The sequence below is a fragment of the Pseudopodoces humilis genome, chromosome 13 (assembly GCF_049639895.1).
Source record: "Pseudopodoces humilis isolate 2021_Gansu_Grassland_sample_001 chromosome 13, ASM4963989v1, whole genome shotgun sequence".
Taxonomy (NCBI): domain Eukaryota; kingdom Metazoa; phylum Chordata; class Aves; order Passeriformes; family Paridae; genus Pseudopodoces; species Pseudopodoces humilis.
The window spans coordinates 6,499,656-6,512,328 of record NC_142212.1 but is presented as its reverse complement, the minus strand read 5'-3'; the positions used below and the strand labels follow the sequence as shown (position 1 = coordinate 6,512,328).

Genomic DNA, 12,673 nt, shown 5'->3' with positions numbered 1-12,673 from the left:
GGTATGTCCTGCTTTTCAAGTCTGCAAGGACTTTCTGTCCTCTTGTGGTGGCCCATGTCACACCTGCACAGGGCTGACTTGACTGGCCAAATGATAGAAGAGATCAAGTCCTTGATCTTGACCTGAAGAACAAGAAACACTTGGAGATGGTTTTCTCTTGTCTTAATAACTTTCCAGTGGAACTAATGACAAATCGAGAGCTGCATTGCTACCATCGTAAGTGTCAAGTGGTCTCCAGTGGTCTCTGGTGGTGCTACCCTGAAGTTCCTGGTCTGAAGGGGTTGGGGGATTTTTTAGCAAGTTGACCAAGGGGGATTCTCCAGCAGCACTGCCTCAAGCATCCTGGCTGTGGTCCCTGCCTGTGCCTGGCTGTGCTGCAGTCAGATCCAGTAGCATTGTGTCCATTTCCATGGCAACAGCACAGGCATGACCATAATAAAATCAGATTACAGCTCCTTCCCTGTGTGTGCGGGCAGGAAAGGAGTTTTCTGAGGTAAGAGCTCAAATGACTTGCAAAGGAGCATTTTGGCTGGGTAAAGGCAGAATTTCCAGTGGCTAGGGAGGCTGTTTGTGCAATGCTGGAAATGCTAATGAAGACCGAGTGAATTTTCTGGGACTTTTTTTGCTCTGCCAAGCAGATTTCATGCACACGTGTAGTAGGAACTAAATCTGAAGGGTGATTGTCCAGAAGGGGCTACAGAACAGGTCTCTGAAGCCTGCTCATCCCACGGGGTAATAACATGGGCTGTGTATTTTCTCAGAAGTGGCTTTAATGCTGTGGGATCCAGTCTCAGCTTGGAGCCTGCTGCTGGGATGGCTGTTTGTCATGGGCTGAATGCCAACAGCCAGGCTGTGGGGAGAGCTCACACACAGTCCTGGAGTTTAATCTCTGAAGAGTGGGAGCTGAGCAGAACTCTTGGCTTGGCCAGTGATGAAGATGATCTCCTCTGGAGATGTGGTGTAGTCCAAAGGGGTCCATTTGGTACCTCTGTAAGTCTCTTCCAAATGAGGCCATGATAGGACTGTTGGTAGGTTGCTGGTTGATGTTGTTGGGACTGTTGGTTGGTTTCTCTCCAGCATTGCCGGCACTGTGGCTGAGTTTGCAGGGATCTGAAATGATGAGTCCTTTGACCCCAGCACTGCAGTTCCAACACTTTGGTTAAAAAGGCAGGAACCCTTTTAATGTGATCAGACCTGGCCTTCCTTGTCCAGTTCAAATACAGCTACTAAGTGAGGTTCCTGGGTGGGCTTAGGAGCGTAATTTCTACTTCAATATTGAGCCATACACAAGACCAACAGGATTTAGGCACCACATGGGTTTTGGAGGACCAGGAATCTGAGCTGTGCTGAAGTGGGAGCAGGGATGCTGGTGTGGGAAGGGCACCAAGGAACCTTGCTGCATTCTGAGAATGCCAGATGTATCTTGGTGAGGTTTCTGTGGTGGCTCCTTGCTCAGTCTCGTGGGGTAACATCAAAGGAGGCTGCCAGGGGAAACAAATAGAGACCAAGGTAATACTTCATCATGGGAGAGCCTTGGAAGCCCTGGCTGCAGGAAACCTGCCTGATTGGCTCCACTGGGACTGGCAAAGCTGGCTCTTCCCAGCACAGTGTGTGGGGCTGTGCTGGCCCTTCCCTGGGCTGTGTGGCAACTGTGCGTGGATGGGGCTGTTGGACAGTGCCCAGGTGGCTGCTTACAGCAGGAAATAGGGCACTGCTAGGGCGGGTATTGCAGCCCAAGGAAGCTCCCAGAAGGTTCTAGGGAAGGTTTTGGTTGTGGGTTAGAAAAGGTCAAACCCCAGGTACTGTCAAATGTCACAGAGGCTCAGGACCACAAACATCCTGTGGGTTTGTGTTTCCCCTTCCCGTCCCTGCCACCAGCTCTGCTGCGTCCCCCGAGATGCGGCTGTGAGCTGAGTGTGTGTTTTGGAGGTGGCGCCCGGGTAGCACCCACTGACTCACCCAGTGGGTGTAAAAACCAGGGGCTGGCTTTGGCACCAGCCCTGCCAGAGGGATCTCAGCAGTTTTAAAGCATCCTCGCTGCTCAGCCCAGCTTGGCTCGCTTTCAGCAGCCTTTTGCTTGAGCACCAAATTCCTCCTCGGGAAGTGCAATATTCATGAAGGAGACACGTTAATTAGCAAGCCGTCTGCTCCCTGCTTTGGCATGTGAGTAGGTGGTGTTACCTCTGGAATTAGGTTGAAATCCGTTTGGTATTTAGGTGCATTTGATTTGCAAGAGCTTGTAGGCCCCTTAAAGAGCACCTCTAAAGCACGTTGAGCTACACACAACCTTCATGTGATCTGTTTTCTTTCTGTCCCTCTGGGACATGCAAGGACACCTCATTCCTAAGCTGGTGTCCCCTGGCCATCTGAACAAACTGCAGGCAGCTGACCACCAGCATTCAGGACAGATCCAGTTATTCCTGAGAGCATCTTCTCTTGCTGGCAGAGCATCAAGAGATCCATGATTATCTCGCACTTGGTCATGGAAGTTGCTCAGGGGAAGCTTATTCTCAAATTGCAGTGTTTGGAAGTCAAATGAGCAATCCCCAGCTATGCAGCTTCACAGCAGCTGTGTGTGGCTTTGCTGCTGTCCCCAGCATGGAGAAACATCACTGGCTCTGGTTGAGAGTTTTGAGCCCCAAAGGGGTTGTGTTGCAGCCTCTTATTGAACCCCAATGTCATGAAAGGGAACACAAAATGGTACAAACACCATCAAACCAAATTAATTTCAAATCCATTCCTGGCTATTGTCACCACCATCACTGTTTCAGTGCTAGTATATTGTCTTCAAGTATCAGTAAGTTTTGGCAACTTCTCTTGGGCATGAGAAGCTAGAATCTCTGGAATCAAGCTTTTTTTCCCCTAAATCTTTTTAACATCTCTCTCTGTTCTGCTGAATTCTAGGAGTAGGAAAGAAAAGACTAAAAATCTTGCATGTGTTGTAATTGAGAAATGAAAGTTTCTTCCCTTTTGTAAATGATTTTCAATGGTTTCAATATTCTCTTCTTCTTTTGCTTTTTGTCATAGCAAAAAAATGAGAGGAAAAAATGGAAGAAGGAATGAAAAGACCAAATGTTTTTAATTTTGTGGTTAATCTCTTAAGAACTTTAAAAAGTAAAGAAATGGCTCGTGCTAGTTTTTGGGAAAAGGCAGAGAAATTCCAGCTTCTGCCTGTCATCTTTTCCCCCCACTTGAAATAATTCATCCAGCCTTAAATTAAAACATTTGATTTGGAAACTGGGGCAGAAGGTGAGTGTTTGTGGGTGTGTTGGCAGGGGCATCCTGAGCAGAGAAAAGCTTTTGGAAGGGCAGGATGCAGCCCCAGCACTGCAGGGTGAGCTATACTGGGACTGTCTTTGGGTAAAACCATGGCGGGTGCTGCTGGGGTGGACGAGGAGGTGAAGACGCCAGCCCAGAAAATCTTTAAATACTTCCAACACAGGAGCTCAGCCCCCACTCCTGTTAATTTGGGAGCTACTCCCAGCTGCTCTGTGGCTCTAAGGGATGCCCCACTCCCAGGGTCAGCAGCCTGGGCACCCAGCACCTCCCAGGACAGCTCCTTGCCCTCTCTGCCTGGGTGTTGCACTGGACACCAAAGAGAGTGGAGGAGAAACCCTTGCTGCAGTGAGGGATGAGTGCCTCCTTTCCTATTGGAATCCCTCTGGATGATGTTCTCTAATGCCTGGTTTCTCTCATTTAAATGAAGGTTTCTGCATCCACATGCATTCCTGCTCTGGACCACACGAGTCTCTGCTCCAGGATCTTCTCTTTGGGGTAGACAGAGGCTTTGCTGAGCCCATGGGCTCCTGGTTATCCGCAGCATGAGGGTGCTCCCAAGCCAGGTTCAGGACAGACTGAGCTGGGTGAGTTGTTTCCTTCCTGCTTTCCCCGAGCCTTTTCCCACCAGTGTCACCCAGCTCACCGGAGTCCTGGGGGGGCTGCTGCTCCACGGCGGTTCCCTCGTTTGGGCGCACGCAGCCGCACTCTGTGAGCAGCCAGGCTTCCTTTCTGGAGCCTCTGGAAGCAGATCCCGCAGCAGGGGACTGCTGTTGTGCCTGCTCTGCCCGGCTGATGATGTCAGGGAGGAGAAGGGCTGTTGGGAGAGAATGACTTCACAGAGCCACTCCGGGAATTGGTCACCCCTCCTCACAGCTGGAAGGGAGCCCAGCAGGAGCACTGCCAATGATGGCTTCATCCTCATAGCCCAAAGCAGGCAGTGTTTGCAAACGCTGAGGTGGTGCCGTTCCACGACGGGCCAGCCAGGGATGACAATGTAGCTTTTGGTCCCCAGAGCCTCAAGGTGTGTTTTGGCTTGTGGGTCGTAGTGGTGGGTTTGGATGGCCCTGGAGGAGGGGACAGGAGGGCACTGGCTGTTTGGCTGTGAACCCAGGATGGCTGTTATTGAACCCCACAGTCCTGTGAGGTGAGGATTTCCCCATTTACAGTCATAATATTTTTCTCCAGCTGCACCCCAAGCACAAGGGGGGATCTCCTCATGCAGCCCGATTTTTATGGGCTGAACTGATTGCTGGTGAAAACACCCAAGCCTCAGTATGCTGTTACATATCTCTGCATCCCACCATTGCCTCAGAAGAGCATTGCAGAAACACTCCAGCCCCGGAGCAAGGGCTGCATGTGGCCAGAGCCCATCCACTGTGTACTGTCCTGGAAGAATTCCTTTCGCTTTTGCAAGAGTGAGAAGCAGGTTCATTGAAAAGATCTCCACTGGAGTACCAAAAATGCTTCAAAATGGTCTGTTTTGCATTGGTGAGGTGTAGAAATACAGAATGGAAGGTTCTTGTAAGCTGCCCCACCTGAAACACCAAAGGATGGAAGCAATTAATGAATTAATTTCCGTATCCCCATTGGAAAGGTGCTGGCCACAGCCCTGGGAAGCAGTTGATGGGGATGTGGAAGGCAGCTGCCTCCCTTGCTTTGATCCAAACCAGTGTGAGTACCTGTCCAGAAATGTGGGGTCATGCTGGCATCTTGCAGTGCCAGAGCCTGAGAAGAGACATGGCTTCTCTTTGAAGTCAGGATCAACAAACTCTGAAAACAATATTAATTAAACAAAAGCAAAACAAAAAGCAGGACCTACTGCTCTCCACTCCCCCACTGGGAAGATATGGCAAAGCATTTCCTGTGTTTGGATTGCTGCTCAAAGAAGAGCAGGGAAGATTTCTAGCAGCCTATCTCCTTGGTAATGGGCCCACTTCAGTCCTGTGGTTAATTGTATTAAATAATTACGGGATTTAGCTCATTTACCCTGTGCCTTTTCACACCCTGGGTGAGCATCAGACAGAGCAGTGAGGGGAGCTGGACTCCATGCCCAGCATGGAGTCCTCAGCACTCTGTGCTGGCCCCTCTCCCAGTGTTGGTGAGTTCAGAAGTGCCCAGGCTCATGCTGGCTGCACGTGGAGCATCTCGGGCAGGGAGTGGAGCAGAGGGAGCGTCCAGAGCACTCTGGAAGCTCTGGGAAGCTCTGGTGCACAGGGCCAGGAGCTGTTCTGTCTTGCTGTGTAATGAAACACTGCCACACCTGTGCAAATTTCCCCATAGCCTGGGGCTTGGGTGGAAATGTGTGGGATCATTAAATCAAGCTACTTAGGAGCTACTTGAAGATGGAAGGTATGAAATCCATGTATGAAATGGTGGTCATGTCTAGGCCATCCCCTGAACACCTGACCAGTGGCTCTGGCTCTGTGCTGGTGCCCCTGAGGGACAGACAGAGCTGGCTCGTGCAGAAAGCCCAGCTGAGCTTCTGCTCCACGTTGCAGAGTGTTTGAGGCTTGCCTGGCAAGGGCAGGATGTCACCTGGCATGAGGAGCTTGCCAGCAAGCTCAGGTGGTGCCTGTAAGGACAGGAGCTAAGGGAGATCGAGGAAGAGGTGTGTGGATCGGGGACACAGAGCTGGTCCTGCTTTGGAGCAAGGTTCATGTTGCTTTCAGAAAGGTTCTGCTTAACTCCTCTGCATTTGTGCTTCCTCTTTCCCCTGGGCTGAGACCCAAGGAATTGGGAAGGAAGCTGGGAGGGAGAAAAAGGCTTTTGGTTTGAAAGGCTTTGTGTGTTTGGGAGCTTCCTTAGTGCTTTGGTGCATGCACCCCAGAAGACAGCTCCAAGCAGCTCCCTGCTTATGTGTGTCCCTGGGGAATTCTATCTTTCTCCTCCACCTTCCCTTCCCAGGGCATTAATTCCTGGGAGCAGGGGCTGTGTACTGGGGTCTAGTAATGCAACATCTTTTCTATGTTCAGAACATGGGAGTCACATTTTCCCCTTGGAGACTTGTGCAGAGCTGGAGCAGCTCCAAGCACAGCTCCCAGGCTTGCTCCATGCCAAGCTGCAGCGGTACAGGGGCTGACAGAGATCCAGGTTTTGGCTGGAGGAGCGGCAGCTCTGGTATGAGCAAAGAAGATGAAGGCAAGTTGTTTTCCTCCTGTTCCACTGCATGTTGCCTTCCACACATGTGCAGTGTGAGGGATGTTTTGCCCTGCCTTTGCATGGCACCAAGTTGGTCTGTAGATCCCTGTCCCCTGCATGGGGATAAATGCCTATGCTCCATCGGCCATGGCCTCCCCAGGTGACATTCAGCATGTGCTTCCCTCTGCTCTGACTGCCTCCTTGCAGCCTCAGCTCACAAGGACCACTCAGGCTTTTAGCATCTGCTCTCTTTAGCTTTGCAGCCCTGAAATGCACATTGGCTTCATCACATGTTATGTGCTGCTGACTGTGGGATGTGCCCAAATACTGAGTAACTTCCCAAGCTGAGCCTAACTGCAGCTGATGGGATCTAGGGCTGATTCTTTCCACTTGGGTCGTGAAGAGAATTTGGATAGGTAATTAGAAGAGGTGCTGCCCTCCCCAAACTGCTGGTGGGAGAGGCAGCTGCCAGGAGAGAACTGTGTTGGAGGTTTGCTTGAAGAAAGCTGAAGTGAAATTCTGGTGGAGATGTCACAGTGGATCTGAAGATACCTTAAGTATTTTGGAGAGGACCAAAATTGATGCTAGATGGTAGTAAATTGCTATCAGAGGGGACATTTGGGCACCAAGATCCCAACTCTAGGGCTTGATTTTCAGTTCCTCTTTCTTACAAATGGGGCTCAGCACGTGGGACCTGCCTCTCCCAACAGGATGAATAACACACCGGCTGTATCCCCCTTCCCAAAGCAGCCTTGGGCAGCTCCCACTTTAAATCCAGCCTGCCTGACTTCTGTGTCCAGTTTAAACAGCATGACCGAATCCTTGCCCGTGGGGAAGCCTTGTTTGATTGTGGAGGTAATAAGATGATTCGAACACAAGAGCTGATAGTTTCAAGTAACTGAAACTTAACCTTGCTGCATAAAGCGTCATTGTCCTGCCACAGAAATCCTCTGTCCGGGAGAGCACAGCTGCAGGGGAAATAAATGCTCTTCTTTTTTTCTTTTTCTTTCTCTTTTTGCTGTTTGTTTGTTTAAAACCCAGGGCCCTTGGGTTGGTTTGCTCTCGTCGGCTGCGGCGGAGCAGTGGTGGGAGGTGGGTGCTGAGCTCTGCCCAGGGAGCTGGGGCTCCCTGAGTGACTGTGGGGCAAATTCCCTTTAATCCAGGGAATTAAACCCCAAGCACAGCCATTGATGGTCATGGGTTTAGTTGAGATCCAGGCCAAATCCTGTTTCCATTGAAGTTAAATGGTTGCTTTAGCTGCTGGTTTCAGAGGGATCAGGGCTGGGACCTGCTGCCAGGTGTTGAGCACATCTGCCCTCACTGACCTCAGCAGGATAGGCTGCCCTGACCAGGGGTGGGTTCTGGCTTCCTGGGTGCTGCAATGATCTCAGAGTACTTAGGGATGCTTGAGCTGTGCTTTGCCTCCCCTGTACAGGTCCTGACTCCAAAACAAGTCCACCTTGCTCCATTTGAGCTGTCAGCAGGCAGCAGCTGCTGATTTGTCATTTGCCTTCTCAAAACCCTCTTCTGATATGGAAACAGTTCATCACTGCCTGTAACCAGCAGGAGCACCAGCAGGAACATCAGATCCTACCAACATCTGTTTTGGACATCAAGGCAAGTGGGCCTGGGACAGCTTTATCTGGAGTAGACCATTACTACTGGTGTTGTACTGGAACTGCTGCTTGCCTGCTGCTGCCATGCCATGAGGCCAGGAAAAGCACTCCCAGACAGGCTGACTTTCCAAGGTGTGTTCTAAGTGGAGTAAAAACTCAGGTATTTTTGAATACATGTATATGAGTGGTTGTTTTGGACAGAAACTGCTGGTTCTGGGTGCTGGGAGCTGCAGAAGCAACCACTTCCATCAGTGCTGCATCTCCACTCAGGGCTGGAGAGACCTGGCTCAGGGCTGTGCTGTCCAACACACTCAGCCATGTTGTTCTTCCAGCAGTTCAGACTGTGTGAAGGTAAGAGGCAGAGGGTTTATTTGTTTGCTTAGTTTTATTTTTAAAAACTTTATTTTTTAAATTCCTCGCCCACACAAATCCATGGGATGAACAAGCAAGGTCGTAGTCCAGCTGGTTTTGGGCACTTAGAAATCTCCATGGGGATTTTTTATCTGGCAGGATTGGGATCCTCTCCTCCCAGTCACAGCTAACATAAAAACATTTCTACTGATTAGTTGCACTTATTTATTTGTCCAAACACACAGCAGCCGAAGCCTGTATTTGTGTGTGTACTCAAATGTCTTCCAAAAGCCACTCCTACCACCCCTGCAAAATAGTTGCAGGGTGACACAAAGAGTGATAAACATCTGGCCATGGGAATGCTCTGGAGTGAATGAATGGGGAGTTGTGAATGGGGACCAGCTGAAGTGCTGGTGACTTCACTCCACAGGAGACTAAAATAACCCAGGCTTCCATGCCCTTGTGTCCCACGGGAGAGGCAGCGACCCAGAGCACCAAGCTCAGGAAAGTCCCTCACTCAAGGAAGAGGCTTCAGTAGATGCTTAATCCAAGCTTTTCTGCTGGCATGGCTGGATTTATGATTTCAGTGTTCACACCTGTGTTGACTCACAGGGGGAAGCTGAGGTTTGTGATCTGTGGCAGGAATCAGCTGTCCTGTTTGTCAAAGCTTCCAGCCTGATGACGGGGTATTTGTTGGAAGATGCAAGAAATTCTACTGCTTGGGACTGAAATAATGGCCCTTAATTGCTAAGACACTGGGAAAGCCTCAGAGATTGATCCCATACCAACTGCTGGTTCACATGCTAGTGAAATCCTGCTATTGTAAGTATATTTCTTAGACAAATGTGATTTTTGTGCTCTGGGCAGTTAGCAAAGTTTTATTATTTTTTATTATTTTTCAAACATTGCCTCTACGAGCTACTCACACTTCTCCAAGAAAATATCTTTGCTATTACTACTAAGTAGGTGCTTTTTAAATACTTTGGAAAAGTGAACATTGAAATGAAATCCAGAAACAATTAAATCATCCAGTTCTGAAACCTTTTTAACTGTAAGTTATTTTCTCTGGTTTGTGTCTTCCCCAGTCTCTTCTGGAATGCTTTGTGTTTTGCTTAAAAACATTGCAGTAGTGGGAAAAGGTTAAGACAGAAGATCCAGCTCTTTTTTTTTTTTTTTTTGCATGTCCTCAGCAGAGAGGCAGCAACTATTAGAAGAAAACTCCAAATATTTTCTGCCTGACGTGCTTCTCATCTGCCACTGATGTGGGCACTGGGAAATGCAGGAACACTGCCCAGCTGCTGGCAGTGCCCTGAACCTGCCACTTGCTCTTCTTTCCCAGGGCAGCACAAACTCACCCTCCAAGCTTAACAGAAGTTTCATGGTCCAGCTTTTTAGGCCTACACATGGCACAACCCACACTGAGAAGAGCCCAGCTTGGCTCTGAGTCCTTGGAGGTGCTGATGGTGAGGGTTCCATGGACCACCTGGTCCTGCACCTTGCACCTCTACTAGCCCCCACCTGCAGGACATTTGCAGCTCTCTTAGGAATTGCTGGTGTCCCAGCATCCCACCACTTTTTGACCTGAGTCTCTAGCTCTTCTGTGCTTCCCTTCTTATCTCTGCTGCTCATAATTAGGGGTGGATCTCGGCCAACAGGAACAAGCAGGGGTGGGAATGTTGATGTGGCTCTGGCTGGCTAAGGAGGACCTCAGTGATGAACTCAGACAACAAGGACTAGGGTGGCTGTGCTCTGGGATGGCTGTGATCACCCCAGAGACCTCCCCTTCTGGACCTGGGGGTTCTTCAGCACATACCACACTCGGATCCCAAGAAGCTCCAAGCCATGTGTGGCTTGGCCTGCTCATCTCAAGCTGGAGGTACCTGATGAAGCTCCTGTTACCTTCCACAGTGGCCCAGAGCAAGGACCTGGCTCTGCTTGCATCTCCTTGGGCAGAGGTATTTCCAACTGCATAACATCACTTTTCTCCTCCAGCACAGATGCACAAGCAGGGAAGCTTTGTCAAACCATAGGGGCTTATCTGCTTTGGCCCTTGAGAAATCTCTTTTTCTTCCTTTGGTGACCTGTGCCTTATCCCAGCTGGTGAAGAGCTGGTTTATGATTCATGGCTGGAAAAAGAGGCTGAATCAGAGAGTTTTGGCAGCGGCCAGGCTGAAGGTGGTGTTTGAGGATGGTACTGGCTGCAGCAGCTGTGAAAGCTCAAGCAGTCCCCCAGGAGGGTCCCCAACTGTTCCTAAGACACCTGCACCTCTCCTAAAGGCAATCCCTTGCTGGCATTGAGATTGCACTGTGCCTTGGTCCTAGGAGGTCTTTTTTTCTCATAGGAAGGGTTGCATGGAAAGAACCTGATGTGGGAATCTGCTCTTTGCACTGAGGGGGTTAAAGTCTGCTCCCTCTCTCTAGGCTGACCGTGGAAAATACTGCTCATGCCAGGGACTATGCAGGACAGAAACTAGGGCTCCTAGGATACAATTATACAAATAATACAACTTGTTCCACGAGCGGCGGAAACCAGCAAAGCCTGGTTTCCGATGGGTTTATGTTGTGGAGTAAAGGACGTGCATGAGCTTTCACTGGCCACTAAAAGCTAAACACACACCATTACCTTCCCATCAGATGCCAAACTTCACATTCCCATGGTGACTGGGAGCCCCTGTACCGTGTGGCTGACAATGTCCAAAGAGAAGGAGAGTTGGAGAGGAGGGTTGCAGGGGTGGTGTGGATGTGAGAACCTTATTTCTGTAGAAAATCAGGTGGTGAAAATGACGATGCAGACAGACAAACTCTGGGCTAGTTTAATGATGTTTCCATCATTTCCCACCTTAAACCATGCATCTGCTTCCTAATGATGATCATTTTGCCAGGGCCAAAGGCACTCAAAGGCAGATGACAATGTGACATGATGTGACATGGGGTACTTTGGACCCACAGGAAGAAGTGTCACTCCATTTGGCAGTCTGGTTTTTGGCCTTCAAACTGGAGAAACTTGTGTCCCACTTCCTGTTTCAGCCCAGACTTGGCGATTTTGCTTTGATTGCCCCTGTATCTCAGACCTTGGGATATCTGGTGGTCAATGTCTGCTAAAAGCAGAGCCCCTGCCCCTGTCCTCTGCACCAGGCCTGAGTGACCCCTGAGCTGTATCTGACACTGAGAAGATGCAGCTGTCCACACATCCAGCTTCTGGTGACCACATAAAGAAACCAGCAGCTTAGTTTTGTACTTCTTTTTCTCCTGGGATCACGTCACATTTGATTTCTAGGAGATAATCCATGTGTGATGGAGATGTTCAACAGACGCATTCTGGAGCCCCACAGGAGCCAGACCTTCATCTGTTTGTCACAAGCCCCTTCTTAAGAGCAGCACCAGCTCATGTCACCCTTTGAGGGATAGAGGAGCAGTGGAGATGAGGAAGAGGTTTCTAACTAAACCCAACAAAGGTGTGCTCGATGATTTTTGTCAGGATGTGGTGAAGGCTCCTTGGTGGCACACTGGTGGGGAGGAGAGGGAGTTACTGTTTCATTTTCCTGAGGGTGGCAGTGGGGCCAGTGGTGTCCCTTGACTCTGAGCCACCCACCCTTGGGGGGAGGCCCCAACAGAACTTGGTGTCCTGGGAGAGAGTGGGGCCTGTGAGAGCCCTGCTCTTGTTCCCACTCACCTGGGCAAGAAGCAGAGTGGTCTATACCTTCCCCCACTCTCCCAAGCCAGCCATGGGAGCTGTGACTCTGGTGTGCTCCTTGACAATTTGTCTCTGGGCTTGAGGGATGAGCATAAACGCTGTGTCCAGGTGGGGTGGCAGGAGGCTGCTTTGCCTTGCTGGGAGCTCAGCCCTGAGCTGTGGCATTGGCAGGAGGTGACACAGCTGAGGTGACTCGTTTCTGCCAGCACACAAGACACCGCTGGGTGCTCATTAACAGGGGGAGGAGGGGGTCTCGAGGTAAACAGAGCAAGGCTGGCAGATGACTGCGCCATCTCTGCGCAACCTCGTCTAAGCCTATTTATATAAATCATGTGAAACCCAAATTAGAATTTTATCCATCTGCTGTGCTGTAAGTCGCTCTTCCACCAGCACAGCAAGCCAAGAAAATGCTCTTAACTCCCTAAGATCTGCCTCGAGTTGTGAGCAGGTTTTGTGTACAAGGCCCGTGGCTGGTGTGAGGGGTGCTGTGCTGCACATCCTGCAAGGCTGCAGGACAGGCTGGCACCAGGCCCTCCAGCAGACAGCAGTGTCTTGGCATCAAAGGCGAGCCAGGCAGAGGTGTGGATGTTCAGTG

General features: G+C 50.1%; 1 long non-coding RNA gene across 1 annotated transcript; it reads left to right on the top strand.

Annotated features, from left to right (window-relative positions):
* The first annotated feature begins 3,710 nt into the window (after nucleotides 1–3,710).
* Nucleotides 3,711–9,185, top strand: LOC148183214 (uncharacterized). Its single transcript, XR_015773711.1, has 3 exons — nucleotides 3,711–3,863; nucleotides 7,853–8,384; nucleotides 8,997–9,185. It is a non-coding gene; the product is annotated as an uncharacterized LOC148183214 (long non-coding RNA).
* The last annotated feature ends 3,488 nt before the right edge of the window (nucleotides 9,186–12,673 follow it).